The sequence below is a fragment of the Poecilia latipinna genome, unplaced genomic scaffold (genome assembly GCF_001443285.1).
Source record: "Poecilia latipinna isolate Pla-1442-1.1 unplaced genomic scaffold, P_latipinna-1.0 Scaffold54, whole genome shotgun sequence".
Taxonomy (NCBI): Eukaryota; Metazoa; Chordata; class Actinopteri; order Cyprinodontiformes; family Poeciliidae; genus Poecilia; species Poecilia latipinna.
This window is the reverse complement of record NW_015112670.1, coordinates 1446408-1470070: the sequence shown is the minus strand read 5'-3', so window position 1 is coordinate 1470070 and position 23663 is coordinate 1446408. Positions and strand designations below refer to the sequence as shown.

Below are 23663 nucleotides of genomic sequence, written 5' to 3'. Positions count from 1 at the left end.
GACATTGGTGCTACGTCATCTGAAAGCCAGCAATATTTCCCATTATTTATTTATTTTTTTCTTTCAAATTTGCACTGTTTGTCTATGTTATAGAAATTGGTTCTGTTTTGTAAGCTGGGATTTCTATATTAGCAAACTGAATGGACAACATAATATTTTACTGCTATTTTATTGGTTTAAGGAAACAAGGATGTTGGCTGCTGATATCTGCAGCACGTATTTATTTTTGTCTTAACGGACAAAACGAATAAAAAGCAAGCACATTTTCTACCTTTTAGAAGTTATCATAACACTGGTTTACATTTAATCTGAGATAAAAGTTTTCTTTCTAGAAACCTGTTTGATATAATGGTATTAATTATTTTCTCAGTTATGTAGCTTTTATACTGTATCACATTTGCTTTGGGATAAAGTACTCTGCTCTCCTTATTATACATTTATAAAGAATAATATCACCAAATTATTGGAAAATATTTGATGAAAGCAACAACAACTAACTGAATTTATGAGCCATTATTAAATTATACTTTAAAACAATCTTATTTATAATGTGGAATAGTGGCTTCTGGAAACCAGCCCTTTTCTTGCATACATAAATTTAAGTAACAGTTACCAATGGTTACAGTGTGACTTCTACTGGTTAATATATTTTGCAACCAAGATGCCCTTGCCTTATGCTTAAATTATTAAATGCACCACTTGGTTTAATAACGTTATTTATAGTTTCATAAACAGCTGAAATTAAAGCACTTTGTGCCTGAGAGAGGTTGTGGGGGGCGTGTCTGTAGATGCTTACTGCATCAAACTCATCCCCACACTTCATCCAAAGCATTTTAATGAATTGAGTTGGGGTTGATAGTGGCAGTTAGTGTATATGTAGCTGTCACACGGCGTTACTGTTAGCACGGAGGTCAAGCATAGCCAAAATGAGCTCTGACTTCCCCTGAGTTAACACCAGCTCATTAGTCAAGTAGAGCAGTGCAGTCACACCTCAACACACAAGCTAATTTCTTCTGTCTCATCCTCTGTCCTTCTCTCCATGTATGTCTTCCTATTTGTGCACCGTTATTTTATTATACACGCAGATTGGCACTAACCCTATAAAAGTTCTTACTCTTCCAACACAGTTTAGGAGGAAGAGCAAGAAACAATGAATGCAGTATTAGTTCAATAGGAAAGGAAGTAAAAAAAAAATCCTGTAATTATACAGCCATGTGGAAAAATTCAGTTCATTATAGATAAATGCTCACTAAATGATGGTTATTTGTATTTTTTTTTTCTTGATCTCTGGAAAAGAATTATATTTAATTGCACTTGAGCAATAACAACGGACCTTGTTATACTGCTTAAACAAAAATGTTATTTTTCTTTCAAAGCAAACTAATACATAAAAAGCAATTGTTACCCCTTTAACCAGAAGTATCTTAAGTGAGATGCTGTTTGTAGTCATCAACCACTCTCTAACATCAGTCTGAAGAAAGTTGATCCAAGAAGATGCAGACAATTGTCCATAGTTTCCTATGGACAATCATCATAGGAAACTATGATGATTGTCATCATCATGACAATCATGATGATTGTAAAATTCATCATGTAAAATTCTCTCCAGAGGTTCCAGAGTCTCCGCAGAACAGAACCAGCCTTCTTCATCAGGTTGTTTACAGTTTTTAAGTGCCTGGCTCTGCTGCTATCCCAACATATGATGGAAGAAGAGAATGCACTCTCCTTGACAGACGATACACCAGATCTTGCTGTGAACCTTGAAGCTACCTCAAGTACAGTCTGCTCTGTCTTTTCTTGGGTTCACTGTTGCATCTCCACTCCAGTCTCTGTCCAGATGAACACCAAGGCATTTATATTTTTGAGCCACCTCCACTTCTTCACCTAGGATAGAAATCCTGTTTGCCTGTTTCTCTTGAAATATACAATCTTCTCCTTTGTTTTGTTCACATTCACAATACAAGATGATTTTTTTCACACCATGACATAAAGCAGTCTACCAACTCTCTGTACTCAGTTTCTTGTCCATTTCTGATGCACCTGTCAGCTGGGTATGTCTTCAGATGACAGGACTTTTGTCTTGTACTGGAAGCCTGAGGTGTACAAGAGTACAGTCACATTTGCTGCTACTGTCCGCCTGGTCAGAATCCTTCAGTCTCTCAAACTATGGTTTGTTTCTTCAGTAGTCATAGATCCAGATGATTGTTAGGACCTCTGCCTGTGTCTTTTGGAGTTTCTTGACAAAGCAAATCAGATTGACTTCACAGTGCTGCCTGCTTTGTCCAGATAACAGTGGGCTTGTAGAAACAGATGTGTTATGACATCTTCTACTCCAGGGCAATAACCAAACTCTGGGGGTCCTGATATGTGCTTGTTTGCATACTGAAATGGGCAAACAGGAGTTTCATAATGTGGGATGTCAGGGCAACAGGTTTGTAGTTGTTGACTAATGGATTAGTTTTATGCTGCTCTATCTCCTAATCTGGTTGAAGACAAACTTGCAACTGAGGTGGAAGATAAAACATCTGAGGGGTGGAAGGAAAGCTGGGGGTCAAAGAAGGGTGGGTTGTCTGTTACGCTGAGTGGAGGAGATGAGGATGACAAAAATGTTCACGAATTAAACCTGTTGAAGAATATGTTCAGAACATTTGCTCTGTCCAGACTGTATCTGATCCTCTTTTTGTTTGAAGCCTGTGATCTTCTTCATCCCTGACCAGACTTCTCTGATATTGTCCCTCTAGTTTGCTTCTACTTGCTGTCGCTAAACTTGACTTTGATCTGCTTCTGTAGTTAATGTCCATGCACATATAATTATCTTCTTTTTTGTGTCAGTATGCCTTTTTCTTTCTTTCTGTACTTCACCATAGACTAAAACTGATAAGAATGCAAGTTTAAATCTTTTTTTCAGCATATCTATTGCTCTTTGATGAATTAGCTGATAGACAATGTGAATTTAAGACCAAATGTTATATTCTAGCAGCATATTCTAGAAATAAATTTTTATTGTTTTGCCCCAATTAAATCCACCAAGAATATTAAATATCTGTTTCTTTTTTATTGCTGCTGCTCTTTCATTCCTTAGTCTAAGTTTTTCTGCCTTCTCTGCTTTCTCACTTTTTCCTTTTAATCCCAACAGATGGATAATTATAGACTGAAAGTTTAATGGCATCAGGTAATTATGAAACTTCAAATGAGAATTCACCACTTACCCCTACCTCCCCTTTCATCTATTCTTGTTTTCACCTTATGTCACTTTCTATGACAATGTCCTTTTTTTCTTTATTAAAATGTTGAACTTCACACTTTTCAGGAAAACAGTACACTCATTTCAGACGTATGAAACCAGAATTACGGGGATTTTTTTGTTTGTTTGGTTTTTCAACCAAGGATTGGCTTACCAAATGTCTGCATTTGTTAGGTATAATTAATATTAAAAAAAAACAAAAAAAAAAAACTTTAGAATTAAATTCTATAAAATTAAATTTTAAGTATTAGTTACAATGTGGCTTTAAATTAAATTGTAGGACCTAAACTATGTAAGTATCATAATAAGTGGCCTAAGTCAGTTTCCGTTTCTAAATCAATTTAGGCCATGTCAAATCTGCCAATTCCTTTCTTTGCCAGTGAGTTCAGCCAAATCACTTCTGCTCTGCTATCATGTTTATTGTCCATTATTGCATCAAAGCGTTTAAAAATGATACCTTGCAGATAAGGCTAGCAATAAATGTATGATGAAAAAGCTTTGACTTTGCTACATCCCATAGTGATGTAATAAACCACAGAATTAAAACTAAAACATGAAAACAAATGCCAAGTTCATAAACCGAAATTTAAAGTTACAAGAAAATAATGTACTTCTTGCTTTGCAACTCCAATCTGCTAAGATTAATTGCGCTAACAGTGCAAACCCAGGACTTTCTAGAGATCTTCATTTTGAATTCCCTGCTCTGTAAATTTGTTTTTTGAAGTTCATAATGAGGATCTGTATTCCAAACTTATTATATGCAATGTTTCCTTAACTTGGGTTTCCAACCCTGTGACTTGATAGAATAATTTGTCCACACAAGGATGCAACCATTTTCATCAAAGAAAGAAATCAAGTTTAGCTCTAAGTAAACTGCAGGCTGATGTGTATCTGCTGGTGAAAAAAAAAGCTATTGTTAAAACCCCTATTGAAGAGAACCTAATTCGTCTTAGAAAGTTTAAAGATAATACTAAATCCTACAGTCTTCAGCCTCTGACTCGTAAGGAAACAAACGGTAGTTATTCTCCACAGCTATCCTGAATCATACTGGTCCTTCTCAGGTAATAACCAGGCATAATGGAGCCATCCAAAAGTTCATCGAAGAAGCGAAGGCTCAGTGCAATGCAGTCCACCATATGTACACAAGACAAGTTCCTCACCTCTTCATCCTTATCATCATTAATTTAGACATGACCCAAATGCACTGAGGAGGCAGGCAGTAGACACCATCACCCCCTTCCTTTGCTATGAGATTAGGCTAAACCAACACTGCAGAATAGCCACTTGATGGTAGAGCTTACACAAAACAGTGAAAGCCTGAATTTACTGTTAAATTGGAAGGAAGGAAGAAACCTTAAAAATATTTTTTGTAGAAATTTACAGCATTTTCTACATAGGTCTTGGCTGTTATGCAAAGGCCTGGAACTACAGGTTGGAGGATGGAGAAAGAAAGAACAGCTCCATAAATGTCACCTTTCCTTAAGAGCTGCTGTCAATTAATCAAACCTGGACATTTTATTTTACTGACCTTTACAGTTTGGACCAATTAAAATGATTAAGGTATGATATATATATATCTACACCTTATAAAGCAGCACTCTTTGCCATCATTTATCTTATTTTGGCACTTTCCATTAAAGTAGATGTGAAATTTTAGCATCTTATTTTAACAACCATCTTAACTTGTCACTCAAGCATGCAGTATCTCATTTTGTATCATGTTTAATTTCAAACAAACATAGTCTTCTTGTCTGGAATAATTACAGAGGGGGGAAAAAAATCCTCCATGAAATTATACTCATTATGTTTTGTGAGGCACACTACATGTTGTGAACCTCCCCCTGTTTCACAAAGCAGTCAATATTTGTTTGGTATCTCTCCACAGGTTCCAGTGCGGTTTTATCAGGTTTAGTTAGAAGCATCTGAGTGGCTTAGCTGTCTTTGTGGCAACCCTCCAAACAAGCTTTACTGTTCCTCTACTGGGACATTCATCTTCCAAATAGGGAGAGGCTTGTATGCTACTGGCTGCACATTGTCAAACAACTTGATGTTTTCAATCGAGCCAAAAGTTTACTTTCATGAGTGTCAGATCAGTTCTGACTTGTAAGGCTTTATCTGTGTCTTCACCAAAGTTCAAGAATTAAACAACAAAAGCTTCATGTAAGCCAAGGGGACAAAACTGTTCACAGTCCTAAAAAAGTACATGAATCCAGATTATTATTGCAGAAAAGCAACCACTCTTTTCGCAGACATCATTTTGATGATTGAATGGGATTGTTGTCTTATGGAACATCTTGTAAGAGTCCAAGTTTCATCTATGTAGCTGTTTGAGGTCTAAGACTAAGTTGTAGAAGTCACAAGGTAGTCCAATTTGTATTTCCTTCAATACACCAGTACACCACACTACTTCATATTCAATATTTGTCTTGTGTAACTTTGAAACTTTTGTCCTAAGGGCATTGGTGGTCCATGCAATCAGCAATTCAATTAATGCTTCACGGTGTTAATTCTGGAGCTGACGCTCTCTCAGTCCATGAACCCTTGTGTTTAAAAATGGGGTCCAACCAACCCCGCACTCTCTCAGTCTTTGTCCTCTTCCAGGAATGCATCACAGCCAAATGGAGACCAGACCAGATGTAGCTTCAAAGAGAGAAACAAATCTGAGAGAAGACAAAAGTTAACTGTTGACATAACAGCAAATAATTGAAGAGTAGAAGAAGGTAGAAAAAGAAAGTGAGAGAAAAGTGGTCATAATAGGTCCCCTTTAAGGCACCCACCACCCTAGTTTGCCAACACAGAGGAACTTCCCCTGATGTTCACACAATATTGCAGAGTCGTGTCAACCAACACAGCCTCACAACATCCACAGCTCTAAGGAACTCTGGGCAAATCTTATCCAACCACAGTCTTGCCACAAAGCAGCTTCTTAACCACCTTGGTGACCTCAGCACCAGAGATTGGAGACCCTGACCAAAGGTCCCCACGCTCTGCTTCCCCAGTGGAAATCGTGCTGGTGGGATTGAGAAGATCTTTGAAGTATCCTGCCCACTGACCCACGACTTCCACCATAAACAATGTATGTGGTGCACTGCTTCCCCCCACTTTTGTGATTTTTTTTTTCTAACAAACTAAAATATCATGGAGGATTTTCAAATTGGAAGCAAATGTAATATTTAAAGGCTTTCCATGAAATGTTACTTTCTTTGTTATTACACTGGGATTTTTAGCCTCAGTATTCTGCCATTGTTCCTGCTACTCTGTTTGAACTGTTTGAGAAGTAGGTGTAAAACTGTATTGTCTAGTGCTGCTGAAAATTATGTTTTCTCACCCTTTCTTGTTAAAGCGTTGCTAAGGCAACGTTTGTGGAGTGAGGTGAAAGTGTCCTGCAGTTTGCGTTGTTGGTTCTTGTTAGACATTGACACTCATAATGTGAAGAGAAGCAAGGCAGCTGTCAATAACTTTATAACAAACACTGCCTTACATACTTCAGAGAGAGAGTAGTGCATATTTCAGAACTTAGACAATACACACCTCTGGAGCAAGCGTTAGCAAGATTTTATGTTATAAAAATACCCATGCAAGGCAATGTCTTTGAGATATGTAAATGTCAAAATTGAGAGCCAGAAAATGTAAGTAGAGGCTTTTCTTGACTGTTATTTTACTAAATAAAGATCCCAATGTCTGGATCTTCATCCATTTAATAAAATAATTATTGATAAAAAGAAAAAAAAAAGTTTAAGAATTTCACCTTTGTCTTGAGTGTTTGAGTGTGTGCACTTGCTTAGAAATATGGGCATGTTTTTGTATGTGCGTGTGTGTGAGCTGTGTTTTTGCGTGTGACAAAGATAGATGGAGTTTCTGGTATAAAAACTTAAGTTAAATGTCACACCTGTCTGTCACAACACACCTGCTCAGACAGGCTGACATTTACACACCTCAACAGACCAAAACACACACGTGTATCACGACTGATGTAAGCGCATACACAGAAGACTACATGCGAAAGTACAATAGCACATGAGAATAACAGGGCCACATTAGCAAGGGAATAGAGTCTATTCAAGTGAGTGACTATAACTTTGTTTTTCCACACAAAACCATCATGTCTGCTGTCTGTCAAGTGTAGTTACATGCATTTTATCTCTTTTTTATATTAGACAGTGCAATATAAAGTAAATTGAATATCTTTTTTTATTTGAGATGTATTGAATTAATTATTATCATAACATAATCTTCTGCCTTCATCCTCATTTGGCAAATGAAAAAATGGGATGCCAACATACTTATAAAATACATTTTTTTCCCCCAACCACATCTTCACCCATCTGTATCTGACACTCACTTTTCCAGGCTTGTGTCAACTATGCTGTGCAAAGAATAGGAGTAAAAAAATGCTGTACATATTTGAGCTGCTGTGATGTACTGACCTGTCTACAGCTTACCTCGACTTGCTCTCGTTAATCACTGAAATAAGCTGAAGACTTCCCTACAGCCCTGTACATGATGGCTGCTGAAATAAGTGAATAAATTGACAGATGTTTGAGAAGAACAAGCAGAACCGATACGGTCCAAAGAAATGGAGAAATCGTAGAATCTTAAGATTTACTTGATACTTTCAATAACATCTCAAATTAATCTCTTATTTTTGTCTGCTTTTTTTATGCATCACAGAACATATACTGTAGTATTTCCTCATATTCTAGACTCCATCTGGGGATATAACACCAGAACTGAAACCTGATATTTACACTCATGCATTTCGGTGCCCCAGGTGAAAATTTGGTTTGACAGCCCACTCCATCCTCAAAATAACAGAAGTGCAAAGGACAGCTTTTAATAATAGCAACTATTGGAATATCTTTTCAAAAGGTCAAATATTTGGGGAAACAGCATTCAAATGAAAATCTAAATATTTTTGGAAGCTATGAATCACACTTTGTTTAGTCTAACAAAAGTATAAAGGCACAGTAAAGAGAACTTCTAGACCTTTCCTTTGTGTCTGTTCCTCAGTGTGTAGTTTAGATTAGACTTCTTGCTGTACAGTACAAGCAGAACATCTGCAGCAGGTGTATTTGTGTACAGAACAAATTTAGATAAAAACTGATTCATAAAAGTCAAATTTATTTGTATTGCACTTTTCAGCTACAAGACAATTAAAAATGATTTACATAAAGAACATAATATAGTACCAATTATGGTACAAAAACAATGCATTTCATGAAATGCCATTAAAATGAACAGGAATGGGTGAAGCAGTGACACTTTGACCTGGACTTCGTCCCTGTGTCCAACAACGTTTACTGCACGTCTTCCCCCCTCTCTCATAGCCCACTTTCCTATCCAACAACTCCTAAATAAAGGCCAACAGAGCCAACAAGAAATATTAATAAGAAAAAGAGGGTTAGGGTTAGGCATTCATAAAATGTACATCAAATACATTGATCAATGTTCCAGTTATTGTGCCAAAATGTGGCATCGTGGGCGAGTGTGGCTCTGTGGGTTAAATTGTCATCTTGCGATTGGAAGGTTGTAGGTTCGATTCCAGCTTCCTCCTGCCACATGTCAATGTGCCCCTGGGCAAGGCACTTAACCCTAAATTGCCTACCGAACTGTGTGTTTGTGAGTGCTAATGGGTGAATGTGACTCTAGTGTAAAGTGCTTTGAGTGGTCAAAAATGATTGGATAAAGCGCTATGTAAGGTCAGTCCATTTACCATTTTACCATGGCAATTTGTTCCAGATTTGTTCTGCATGAAAACAGAATATTGCTTCTTCATGTTTGGTTCTTGTTCTGGGGATGCAGAGTAGACTTGAAACAGACAATTTGCTTGTTCTGGAAGGCTGATACCATCACAATGGATAATTAGTGTATTTTGGTGTTAAGTCAACAGAATCTAAAATACAAATATTAACAGGCTTGATATGGAGTACAAAGTATTTCTAAACTTTTAAAATCAATTATTTCTTTACCTGTGTAATAGCATGTCCTTAGGGTATTCAGAGAGCAAAGACTACATCCATTTAGCTGCCAACTCATTCGAAAAAACAACTGACACTTCAGTAGCAAAAGCCAAATAAAACCAGACCGGACAATGCATTATAGACCGCCGACTTATCAATTAGTAGGACAAACTGCTCAACTACACAAATCCTAATTATGCTTTTTGCTCAATTTGTTTTCTTCTCTTACTCCAGTTATTCACATTTTTAGGTATTTGTTTAAGGTTATGTAATGAAAGTACTGCGCTAGGGTCAGGAACGTGTCATGATTAGTCATTAAAAAGCACAATAAAATACGCCGTAGTGAGAAAAGCTTTGCCAACAATGTTCACATTACCATGGCAACGTGTCTCAAAACTGTTACATAATCACTAAACCTTTGCACTACCACAATGCACATTGTCTAAAATTGCCAAGAGTATATGTTGAACTTCAAAAGCAGACACAGAGGTGGGAAAATTATTTTTGGATAATTAATTAGCAGAAAGTTAGCTTATTGTGGGTAAGTGAATACCACTTAATAATTTTGCTTTCCTTACCTTAACTAATAAATGAGATGTTTTCCTACAGAAGATGACTTGACCAGCGTAATGATTTTCTGAATCTCTCCCTGAAGCTCAAGGCAGACGTGAGCTCTGCGGTCAAAACAGCTGGAAGGAAATTAGTCCAAAGGAGTGGTGTCATATGTACACAGTTAGAGGTATTCACTGAAATTAGTAAATGATAAATTGCAACTTTACCTCATCTTACAATCCAACTCATCTGTGGAACATGCCATGCAATTTTTAAAGAGTCCATTCCTTACAATATTGTGTCTTGTTGTTCAAAGCAGAAGTAGCACATGAAGAATAAAAATCCTTTATTTACAAGCATTATAAGATGAATAGACAGTGCCAGCTGTGCTGTTCATTAGATGGTTAGAGTTGGGCAGCTGCTACAGCCTGTTGGCAGCCTCTTGCAGCTCTCAGGTGTATGTCTGGCTGAAACAGCTGGGCCACTGGCAGCACAGTGAAGTCAGCAGTGGCTAGTGGCCGAAGTTGACTTCAGAGGCCTCATTTGGCAGTAAGCTGCGGAGCTGATGTTATGGGAGGTTCCTTTTATGGACAGAAATGTGGTTTTATGATGCAATAACTGGGCTAGAATTATCATTTGTTGTACAGGCAAACAACATTAAAATCAGATCAAGAAGTCACGATTTTACTAACTCAAATATTTTGTTATACGAAATTGACTTATTTCTTCACACACATTTGTATCCGAGAGCAATTTAGAATAACCAATTGACCTAGCAGTCATTTCTTTGAACTGTACAAGAAAGGCAGAGTACTAGAGGAAACGCCACACACTTCCCTGCACACGCAAACAGTGTTACTCGAGTGTAAATCCACCTTGTTCCATCAAATACTGTATAAGGACCACTAGTGGTTCCTGATATGTGTTATGTGGCTCCCTGCCCAGTGCAAGGTGTCAGACTCCAGTCCTACAAGGCCAGTGTTGTGCAAATTTTAAATGCATCTTTGCTTCAGCTCACCTGAATTTAATATTTAAGCTATGAGCAGGACTCTGAAGAACTTGACTGTACGCTGAATGCTGAATAGCAACAAGCCATTTAAATGAGGAGTTTAGCGCCAGCCCTCAAGGACACTCCTGGCCTAAAATGTGGCTTTAAGCACTCAGTAAACAAAAAGGAAATGTCACCCCATACCAAGAGTTTTGAAGAAGCTGAATGTCTACAACTTAGGTGTGGTTACTGTCATTGTGTCAGGACAGTATGATATGAGACAAATATTCTGGGAAAAGGCTGAGCTCCTTCTCCTCCTCCCAGTGCTACAATTGCCTTTGAATAAATGGTCTGCCATTGTGCAAATGGCAGAGAAACAACTTACATCTATATACAAGTTACCCCGCTTCAGTCTCAATTCATTCTGAGTTGTTGATTTGTGTTTTTTTTTTGTTTTTTTTTTAGTTTAGACCTGTTTTGTTTTTTCTGTATGTGTTGTGAGCACATAATAGTACATTTGGAGGTTGATTATATTTTTTTATTCTCTACATCCGGCCTTTGCTCTGCTCCTTTTGAGTCCCGCTTCCACACTTCTGCAAACACATCTAGGCTGACATCTGCGAAGTATATCACCCACAATTCATTGTTGCATGTGACATTTTAAAGGTGGAAACATATGGCACTGTTTTTGTTCTTATTGAAAACAACAACAACAACAACAACAAAATAGTATGACAAGGCACACATCCATAACAAAAAAAATCTGACATAAACTGAGCAGGTTCTAGGTTCAGTGACCAAATCGGAAAACCAGAGGTCTAGATTTCAGGGTATGTTTTTTTTTTTTTTTTTAAACTGGGCTCATTAAAGATTTTTAAAGCAGGTGGGAATCATGCAGTGTTTTAGAGAGAATTTGAAAATCTCTAAGAAAAGCCGCTAATTAATCTACTCTGACTTAGAGGACACTTGCATTAATACCATCTGGAGCAGCTGCTTTCCTGGTAGTTACAGTTTTCAATACCCTTGTCTTTATCAACTCCAACACAGGGAACATCCCTTCCCCTCCAGACATATGGTGCAAAAACATGTGAAATTGTCAGCCATGGAGCCATCACTCCCAGAAAGAATATGTGCTGCTTTGTAGTCTGTGATGGTACGTCACACCCATGTCACAGTCCCCTGGAATTAGTCCTGATGCTCTAATCTCTGGCTGTAGCTGGGAAGGATGCGATTTGCATCCTTCACAGCTATTCGTACCATGCAGGAGGCAGCCTTTATTTCATCCGTGTTTCTAGAGATAAGAAAAAAAAAGTTACATGACGCATTGCGGGACATCGCAAGCAAATTTATCCACCCTGGGTTTCTTGTAGGAAAAAAAGTCATGAATCTCCCACTCAATATGTTATCATCCACAACCTGTGTAATAAATCCCACAACTGCTTCGGTGGACCCCATGATGCCTCCACCCCATGCTGCCACTGAACATATCCCAGTTGGCTATGAAAAACTTTTTCATAGGCCTTCAGGATATAAGCAACTAAACCAATATATTCAATTTTTTGTCTTTCTTTATTTTTTTGCACCTCCTTCAATTCTTCTGATTAATAGTCATTACCTGTCCCATTCTACTTTAGGACACAATTTGATTTATGGACTAAGCTGCTTTGATTTCATTGTATGTGTGGAATATGTATGTTTTCCATTATTAGGTGGAGATTTCATGTTTATATCCCAATTAGAAATATATTTACAGCCCATTCACATTCAACTTTGTTCTGGATCAAATATTCCATCTGCTCTCTATGTCCTGCTTATCTATAACATGTATGATATATGTAAAAGCTCACAAAATACATAATTTAATTCATAACATAATTTCCTGCAGCACACCATAAAATATTATGCTCTCATAGCTGAAAGCAACAATATTGAAACATACATAAACAAACATGTCAGTCATCCAGCCCTCTTGATGCAGAATGACAGCTGCAGATTGAGCTACAGCAAGCCAGAAGGCCAGTTTCCAGGCATAAGGTCACATAAAAAAGATGCACACATATAAACACACACACACCACACACACACAACCAATATCTAGTCCAGCAGAGCTCCAGCAGTGACTCAGATGCAACTAGCCTATCTCTAGGCTCTAGGGATTAAGAGCCCAAACTCCACAGAGACGGGAGATATGAGCTCCAGGAGTTCTGCTGATCAACAACGTCAAGCCAGTGCTCAAGATATCAGTCTGTGCTCAGTGAGGACAAAAAGATAGGCTGTTCTATTAGCCAAGTAGTGCGAGAGTGCAGAATAGGGGAAATGGAAATGAAGGGCAGCATGTTCTTTTTTAATTCCTCATGAATTGATTTATAACTAGAGCAGAACTTATAATTTAGTGACTAATTAAAATGATAGAGGTTAATTTCTGATGTTAGATATCCAATATTTAGATATCCAAATTATTATGAACAAATCCCTGAAAAACTAACTTGGAAAAAAAAAAAAAAACATTGTTCTAAGATTTGCTTCGTACGGAGGGTCAGGACCTTTGGCTAGTGAGAAACGGTTGCTTGCTGGAGGCGTGGACTCTGTTTAAGTTTTAAACGACTGGATCTGATTTTATGCAATTGCTAACGTTTTTGCGATGATGTCTGTAATGCGCCAGCTCTATTGTGAAGGAGGCTAAGCCAAGAAGCTTAGTGCATGTCTTAAATGTTCCTCTTGCTGCGACTTTGATAGCTCAGTTATTGGAAGTGAGTTCAACACAGACTAAATGGTTCTACCATTACCAGATTACAACCATAGGCAGACTTCAACAAGTCTCAGGAGTGTCCCTACAGGGAGTAGATAAGCAGAACTGCGCAAGAAGTCAAGGGCCAAGCTAGCTAACAACAGGTCTTCCTAAAAATGCAGCGTTTACAGTGTAAGGTAATGTAAACTTTTAAGCAGTCTCATAATTTCAAGTCCCTCGCAAGACTTCATAACTCTAGATAATGTTCACATTTTTTATCATGACACAAGCACAAAATTCAATGCATCTTATTTGGGATTTTATTGAATAGGTCTACGCAAAGCCACTTACTTCTGTTAGTGAAGGAGGCTAAGCCAAGAAGCTTAGTGCATGTCTTAAATGTTCCTCTTGCTGCAACTTTGATAGCTCAATTATTGGAAGTGAGTTCAACACGGGCTGAATGGTGCAAGAGGATGTGGGCTGGTTTTGGGTCATTGTGCTAGTAACTGGGTTTACAGGATGGGGTGACAGACTTTTGGGCCGGTATGTTTTATTTATGTCAACCAACTTCCCCTTTTTGTTCCTCTTCAGTGTTACATGGATCAGTTCAGGTGACCCCTTCATTCACTGTCATTTCTGTCCTTTATATTTGCAGATTTTTAATAATAGCTAAAACGGCTTGTCGCTAAAATGTTGTGGGTACAGTTGAATTAGGAATACTGTTAGTCTTTAGAGTCATCTTCTGTTACTGATTGTTGAATAGAGGCAGACTTTATCTTCCATGTCATCTACTGTTTAAAATGATGTGTTTCAACTACACTTCAAATTAAGGTACTGTATAAACTCAAGAGCACTTCTGTGATTTAAAAATATTGTTGACTCTAACTGTATTCTTCCTCTCTGAATCAAAACTATTTAAAAGCACATTTCAATCTAAGTATAGCTGTGAGTCTTTTGCAGTATTAATCTACCACCTTTGCACAAGAGAGTAATTTCTGTTCATATTTTGTTTTGCTTTGCAAAACTGATCAAACTCTGTTTGATGCACGAATGGAGTCTGAACATTTAATTTTAAGTTTCACCACAAATTCTCAAATGAGTTTGTGTCTGGGTCTTACTAAGTCATTTAACCATTTGAATATGAATTGATCTCGGCAATTTCCTTGTAAAGTAATTCATCTGAAAAGCAGAGATACATTTACAAACGGCAATACTGAAATGAAATCGATGTCACAAATGTCTTGTAACAATCACCTTACTCCACAAACGCCATTCTAGAGGCTCCATAAGTTACTTGTAAAAAGTATATCCCTTTTTACAAGGTATTTACTTGTAAAAAGTAACACTTGCTTAAAGGGGCTTTTTTGTTTAAGATAAACATAAGATATACTTTATGAATGCTCCGCAAATATACTAGACAAAAGGTCAAGAGTATTTTCTGTCATTTTTATCATTGAAATCATCTCAGTTTTATTGGTGGTGTCCAAATGTAAGCATGTGAAAGGATGTCAAGTGAAAAAGGTTTAATTTGTAAAAAAATATTCATGTGTCAGTAGTAAGCTAAGTTAAAGACAATCAAGATGTGGTAGAGGAATGTGGTCCCTGATGGGAACCACTGTGGTTTTCCCATCTGCTGTGAATCTCTTAACCTTGCAAGTCCTAAAATATACTATAATTTTTGATCATGGATATATAGGTAAAAAATCAAAATAGGCAGCACAGAGTGCCAAAAAAAAATAGAGTGAATTATAACCTCAATATTCATGAACAATCATATGGACACACACATATATGCAGCTGCCCTTACCTCATGGAGAGGTTAAGTAGCATTAGAATAGACATACTCATTAGATTATGAGTGATGCTTGGCAGTAACTGCAGTAGTTTAACTTTATGGTGCTGCTTGTCCTCATGATCTCTGCCACTATTACAGCAGCATCTGTAGCAGTGTTTGTCATTAGAGGTATCACCATTTTCATAAATGTGATCGGGGTGACAATTTCCCATGTAAAAACATTCTAGGAGTGAACCTACTGCTAGTAAACAGCAATTTATTTTAATTAAGTAGTGAACATTGATACGGGATGCTTACGGAATCTTACTTAAATTTTAGATTTTGGAGATGGAATATTTGATTTTCAAAAAAAATACTTAAACTGAACAGTTAAAGGTCATAACTAGGCTAGCAAATTTCATTCAGCAAAAACTCAGATTGAATTATACCAGTAAAAGCTGCAAAGAATGTGCTTTAGTTTCAAATTTAATTACATGCAGTAACCATTCTCTTAAAAAACAACCCCCTTCCAAGAAACATTTCCTGTGGCCATGTCTACTATTTTCACTGTGCTTCTCCTACAATTTGCAAACTGCGCTTTTGGTTGCTATGAGAATTAGGCAACATGATGTGACGATTTTCCAAAATACATGAAAAGCCACAAAGTTTCACCAAGAGTGTTATTCCCAATTAAAGATGTAATATTTCATGGGGTGGGGAGCAGAAGGCCTCTGCATAGCTGATCCTCTCCCTGCAGAAAAATGGTAATGTTTTTATGAGTCTGATGAATATTTTAACTTTTGAGGCAATTACATGGATCTAAATGAGTAGAAACGCAGCTGAAATAAAATATGCAAGAGCTGTGAAAGACATGATGAGTACCGAACAAGCGGCCTGAGCCTAATGTAAATACATCTGATACGCATTACGTTCATTTTCTCTGTGTTGCGCATCTCTGTTGCCTTGAACACCAATAAATGCTTGTTTTAAAAAAAAAAAATTATTGACTCTAGTGGCCTTTTTTTGATAGTGAATTGACAGGAAGGTGGGTAATGAGAGAAGGGGGAAGACATGCGGCAAGGATCCCCAGGCCAGGAATCAAACCTGCAACAGCTGTGTTGAGGATTAGGGCCTCCTTATGTGGGTTGTGCTTAACCCCTGCGCCATCACAGCACCCCTCAATAAATGCCTTTTAAGTATAGTCTAAGAATAGTGTTTTACATTGTGTTTGAAAAGGGAAACACTAACTCGTGTATGGTTTATTGGTCTTGGCACATTGTCTATAAAGATAATTTAAAAACACATTTTCAATGGTGATGTTACAGGATCCTGTGTGTCATGAACAGCGTGCTTAGAGGACCTGCTGTTAATGTGTGTGTATTTATGTTTTAGTACGTTTGTGTTTTTGTGACAGTGTAAATCTAAACTTTCTATTTCTTCTGCTGTCCCATTTTCAACCAGGGACCCAAAATTAGTGCAAAATATTAACACCCACATCACCTGCTCTCATATTTTACCTTCTGTCTCACAGGAACCACTACTTATTTTCTCATTTTCCGTCTCAGCTGGAAATATGGAGTGGGATACAATAAATATAGATTTGCCAGTGTGGTTCCTTATCACAAGAGAGAAAAAGAAGACGCTTTTGAGAATGATGCTGAGGAAGAAATTTGTGAATGAAAATGTAGAGACTGACTCAGAAGATTGCTTTAATTTGCTCTAAGTTATATTTTATTTATACTCTTTATTTAATAAAAACATAATTAACTGCACTGAAGGTAATTCCTAAAGAATAAATTGTAGATAAAGTAATAAACAGTTATAAGTATATAAGAGGTGTGTTGACATTTATCAGTACTGCTATTGTTACTCTGTATCAACAAGCATTTAAACACATAAGTACCTTTTGCTTGTACACAATCATTTAAACATATATATATATATATAAATACACACACACACACAAACACAATCTGCCAAAACTATATGGCATTTCACTGTTGTTGTTGTCTGTGACCCACGGGATTCTGAGCTAAATCTCCTGTCAGTCATTTCGGCAGCAAACAAAAAGAAACCTCTTCAAAGTATTGAGTAAGCAGTTTATTTTGTGCTGACCACAGTGCCCCTGCACTGAGGCCAATCAGACTGGGGAGAGATACTGGATGTCATAGACCCACACAAACAAGTCTGTCTGCATGTACACATCTCTCTTAGTCTGTGTGATTTTTTTTTTTTTTTTTTGCATGTGTGTAAAAATGTGTGCTTGTTAGTATTGCATACAATCAGCATGGCTATTGAATCTTGTGGATGGACTGAATAGGTCTTTCTCCAACCTTGACAGCATGCAGACAGAGAGAAAAATAGGAAGATAAAGTGAATGAATGTGAACTGACTTTACATTTTCTAACCCAATTAAATCCTCAAACCTTAAATTCCAGATTAAACCGCATCCAGTGAGTCTATGTAAAAGTTTGTGTTAATTAAGCATCAAGGGAAGCAAAAGCAACAACAACCAAACACGCTCCAATTTCAGTTTTTTTGGGGGGGATTATTTTAATTTCTTTTTTAATGCTCTACACAGCTAAATTAATTTTGCTGCTGTAAAAGGACTAGTTTTTTTTGTTTTTTTTCACTGAACATCAATAAGCATATGTCTTCGATTTAAGAGCAATTATAAAGAGCTTTCTTCATAGGAACTGGTTTAGGTCAAATAAAAGATTATGCAGGATTATCCAGTAATGGTTTGAGTATCAGGTTTCAGGTCATCATCAGACAGTTCTTTATTTCTATTCAGGCTGATGAGGAGATTGCAGTCAGGTGCGTCTGCAGAGCTCTGCTAAAGCCACACCCCCAGGTGAAAGACCTGCAAGTTAGGAAAAAGTAAAACAGGCACATTCTGCACAATTGCACAGAAAACACTCTGGCACACTAATTTTTACATCTTATTTCCTTTTTCTGTTTCAAAACATAGTGAATCTGTATGAATTAGTTATAAAGTTAATTGAGTAACATCAAGTCTGTGTTTACTGCTTATGTATCTTTAGTGTATTGCATTACTTACAGTCTGCAGACAGAAAGCTGACATATGTAACACTGTTGGATTTATAGTTCATCTTGTAAAATGCCTTGAAGAAACTTGTTTTGTTCTTCCCCTATGTTTTAATTTTGCAATTGTTTTAAATGATGCAAAAGGTCATTGCTGACTTGAGAAAATCTCATAATCAAATATGAGTAGCACATTGTTTTTTGTGTGTCCCAAAGAAGGACATTGTTCAAAGAACCCACAGCTGCACATTTTTTTTTCTTCTGTTGTCATTTCTGAGATTTTCTGATCTCTCAAGAACTCCCGAGACGGAGCAACATGTTCAACATTTTTTTTTTCCAGTTTTCTTTATTCTCAAACTCAATTATGAACTAGGGTCATTTTGAATAATTTTGAATCTACACCTCTGTTTATTCTCATCTTAACACTCAGATGTCTGTCAGCGCCTTTCCCTGTTCTATTATTTCTAGATCCAAATCCTGCCACTACATCCATTCACAAAACAAATAGATGACAATAAATCATTTAAGCTCGACGCCTCTCAAATTTTATACAGTGAAGATTTTAAAGTGTTGCAACTACTTTAAAAAATAAATAAATAAATATGAAAATCCTCTACTCTTACTGACATGTTGCCTGAAGAGAATCATATTCACAGATAGTGCGAAGCTAAAATTCTTTCATCCTAGATTGTAACAAAGAGAGCCTCGAGTTAAGAATCTCTTTAGACACAAAAGTCAGATATACTGTCTCTAACCTCAACTATCATCCTATGATTCTTCTACATAAAAACCTTTGATACTGTGCAATGCAAATGCAGCAGCTGTTTGACATAAATCTTTTCAACCTTTATCTTGTGACATTTTTATAGAATTGAATGAAATTGATTGCAGAGAGCAGCAGATAGAGAGCAGCACATAGGACCTTCTCAACCTGAAGGTTGAGAAGGTTCCATTTGAACAAGTATATATATATATAAAAAATAATTTTTTTTTTTTATTTTTTATATATATATATATATATATATATATATATATATATATATATATATATATATATATATATATATATATATATATATATATATATATATATATGCATGGAGGAACCCTCCATGCATGGAGGATGAAACATCCAAGATCCATAAATACAAGGACAAAGCCTTCCGCTACAAGATCAAGCATGCACCTATCGTACTTGATGCACCTAAGTCTCAGGATTTGGGTTGGTTTCATGGCAGATGCACAACTTTGTTGCCTGGGCAGAATTATGTTAGCCCACTAGAATCCAGTCCACGGGATGCAGGGATGGTGTTTTCTAATGGATTAACATTAGCAGGAGAAAGCAGTGATAGTTAGCATTGCCCTGCCTGGTCAAATACTCTACTTCCAAGCCTACATCTGCATTCTGTGTCTTCACTTGTCTGCTTGTTTATCTGGCTTCCTCCTCAGCAGGTGGTCATGCAGCTCCTCCTCCATAATAAGCAGCCAGGGTCAGGGAGTAACTATATGCACTGGCATTATGTATTTTAATTGCAAAATACAAGTAACTGTAATTTGCTAAAGCCTGACTGATTTAACAAATTATAGCTTAAACTAATCTTAAGTGAAAAAGCAAAGTAATTTATTTAATTTACTATATTTTAAATTTAAATGCATTATCTGTTGTCTAGACCAGTGCTCACAGGGGTAAATGTGAGATTTGCAAGTGCAAATAAATGCATCAAAGAACACTACAAACTCACTCCCACTTTTGTAACTGTGGCAGTGTGCAAGAAGCATACATGGTGAATTGCTGATGGCAGTATCATTTACCAACAGTGTTACTTCATTAGCTATGGTGACATGAAACAGCCTGATATGGTAAGAGGACCAGCTGAAAACAAGTGAGCATTTCTGCATATAATCACAGCCTGCAAGTAACTGTTTTCAGAAATAGCACCTTCCACTTGTCTGCCTCATTTATGACAATAAATTATGATAATAGCACACATGCTGGAATGTAATACATGTTAGGAACATATTAATTTTATGATCAGGATGCAAAGTTACAAGCAAATTGGAAGCTTTCCCAGAATCATATGTCACTTATGTCCAGGTCAACAGATTATTCACATTTTCCCAGTAATTATATTGTGTATTTAATGGGTTACTTCAGGTTGAGTGGTTAAAAGTGAAGATAAAATATAGAAAAGTCTTTTGAGCATCTCTTTAGCAGAAATGGGTAAAAAAAAAAAAAGATTTAGCTCTCTTCACAAATCCTTAAATCTTTTGGCTTAAATTTAAAGTCTCATCCTCCTGTGAAGGATCAAAGTGTGTTGAAAAGTAAGCTGAAACTAACTTTCTTTAAATGATTGATTCTGTTAAGGAACTATTAATTTTTTAAAAGAGTAACTTCTTGTAAAGAGCACAGTAATCCACCACGTACATACATCAGAAGTTATGCATATTTCCATTAAAAACTGAGAAAACTCTACATAGTGGATGAATACAAAAAAAAAAAAAACATTTTTCTTGATCTGCAAACTTTCTTCAAGCTAATTTTGATCTTTCCAACTTCCATGTAAATGAGCTTCAAAATATCAACGGTTCTAGTATAGTGGAATTTAGACATGGCACACTTCTCTCCTGAAATCAACCTCCAGTTCCAGCCAAAGTAGAAACATCTTTAGATTTCAAAAGATGTCTCTTGTTAAAAAAAAACAACACAAAAATCCACATGCAAAACTCTCAGAGAAACTTAATCTTTTGTCACTTGTTTGTGATTACCTATACATAGGTTTTATTTTATCTTTGATTTTAGTTATCGCTTTGCCACTGGTAAGGTGCTTTGACGGTTCCCCAGGAGAAGAAGCATTCATTTTGGCGCAGTCTCTGTCTCAAGTGATTGATTTGAGCCTCATCTTCACTAATGAAGGATTTTAGAGGTGTGCTCTTGATCCATGTGCTTCTTAGTGATGTGTTCACTTGTATAGATTGGAATGCTACCATTTGCTTGTAACGTTGGTACTGGTACTCATCAATTTCCCCACAGAGGAATAATAAATAATATTCCTATTCTGTTCTATCCTATCCTATTCTATTCTATGCAGAGTACAGGAAACATCCACAGTCTGAGACGTATTTAATGTTGGTTATTTAACATTGGTGAACTAGTCACCCATAATTTAACAGCTAATTGCTGTATATGACACAGGCTTGATATCACACCCGAGTCTATTTGAGTGACAGTGTGTGTGCATATGTGTGTCTGCATGTGTGTGTGAGTGAGTAAATGGATAAAGAAAAATCTGCTTATTACAGAGAAAGGGAAAGAAAAAGTCAGCAGCTTTTTCCCCTGCCAACCTGCATTTCTCAGCCTTTTCTGACCAATATTACATTTCTGCCTCCATTAAAAAGAAATAACTGCACAGCCTTTCTAACTCCCATATCTTTTCTGCAAGCTACACTTCAATGTTTTTAATTTTCTTTCAAATAAAAAGTCAATACAAAGTTGACCAATATATTCTGTGGGTGTTTAAGTGAGGTACATGATGTGCCTGCAGCATTGTCTTCAGTCTGCTTTTTAAAATGTGTGTGTTTTCCTAACACACACTACATTGTGGGGACCGACTGCTCTTTATGGGGTCCAAAGCCCGGGCTTCATAAGAAAAAAAAATGTGTTTTTGTGTTGTGAGTTAGATTTAAAACTAAGGTATGAATTGAGTTTAGGTTACGTTTGTACTGGTAATGGTTGGGTTTAAGAGTCAGAATTAGGATATAGAGATGAATTAAAATTGAATGGAAGTTAAGTCAAGTTCAAGATAGAAAGACATATTGTGTGTGTGTGTGTGTGTGTGTGTGTGTGTGTGTGTGTGTGTGTGTGTGTGTGTGTGTGTGTTGGGGGTAGTGAGGATGGAGAGGCTGGGTCATGGTAGGGTGTGTGTGTGGGTCAACACTGAAAGTGTTTTCAATAGAAAAGGATTCAAGGTCACAGGATCTGAACATATACATGTAACCCTGAACTCAATACAAAATGACCTGGGAGATTTACACTAGCTATACAAATAATTATCCCATCATTCCATGTTTGTTTAACCCTAATGTACACCGTACTGGTTCAGAGGTGGCTTACTCAATGAATGTGGAAGTTGTACCCCATATCCTCAGTAAGTCTGTTTAGTGACTTTTTAAGCACCGACTACAGCTCCAGTTCATTCACTATTAATCTTCCCCAAATTATTAAATAAAATGTATTTCACATTATAAATGTTGCTATACATATTATTTGGAATGTCTATCTTCTGCACATTTTCCTTCCATTCAAAGGTCAATTATTGTTCCATGAGAGAGCACTCTGTGAAAAGCTGACTTCTTGATCATTAATGTTTTGTTTCTTAAACCCTGCTGGACAACTGTCAGCAGTGGTCTTCCTTATGTTTGTAGACCTAACATGATCATTACTTTCTGTATTGCAGATTGTTTTTAATTAGTCTTTCTGAGAATTATTTTTGGGAGGTTTTGATTTCCATATGTAAAACACAACTTGAACAGGAATAAAAGTTTGAAATGTATCAGTATGAAATTACTTTGTAAATTTTACTTTTTGAACTATCAATTTCCAGTTAAAACTATAAAATATCAGTTAAAGCAGACAATCCCATCTGCTACCTGAAATTCATAAATGTGTGATCTATAAAGCCTGCATAAATTAGATTTTAGATCCAGTGTTTGTCCCAATCCCAAAGATGGACGGCAGCAAAACATTAGCATGTTACAATTGCATAAGGACATTTTCTCAGTTCCAATGTGCAGCCAGACTTTCCAGCTCTTCATGTGAAAACTGGAATTACTGTCATTTAACTATAACAAAAATAGAAGTTGACATTTAAGTGAATGACTCAAATTGGCTCTAGGCAGTGCAGAAATCTACCAGGAACTGACAAATAATAGAGACTGGATTTCAGCCAATTGCACAAGCTGGACACATGACCCACCAGTCCATTTCATTTGCCAGCAATAATGCTGCGGAATAATACTAATGAAAATCAGGATACCGGTGGGACTGCGATTCATTACTGGTCCAGAGACGACACCGCCATTTCACTACAACAACCCAAGCATAATTCAGGGAAATATCAGGTATTAGAACAACAACATATTTGCAATGTTGCACCATTCTGCCAAATGTAATCTACACTGAACTGTATGTCAGAAATAAAGCTGTATACCACATGTGTCAAAGTCAAGGCCCGCGGGCCACATGTGTCATTTTATGTACCGCCGCACCCTTACCCCGCCACCCGCATTTTATAGGCCGATGGTTGACTTAAAATAGGTTTTGAGCAAGAATTGACCACAAACTACATCTCCCACAATGCATTCCGATTGTTACC

At 36.8% G+C, this 23663-nt stretch overlaps 1 protein-coding gene across 1 annotated transcript in view; it reads left to right on the top strand.

Moving 5' to 3' along the window:
- The first annotated feature begins 12989 nt into the window (after positions 1 to 12989).
- Positions 12990 to 23663, top strand: part of LOC106960632 (putative uncharacterized protein DDB_G0268364) — a 35040-nt gene continuing 24366 nt past the window's right edge. Inside the window, exons 1-2 of the mRNA XM_015053826.1 lie at positions 12990 to 12994; positions 18166 to 18172. The gene's annotated coding sequence lies outside the window, so the exon portion shown is untranslated. The remainder of the gene's footprint in view (positions 12995 to 18165; positions 18173 to 23663) is intronic.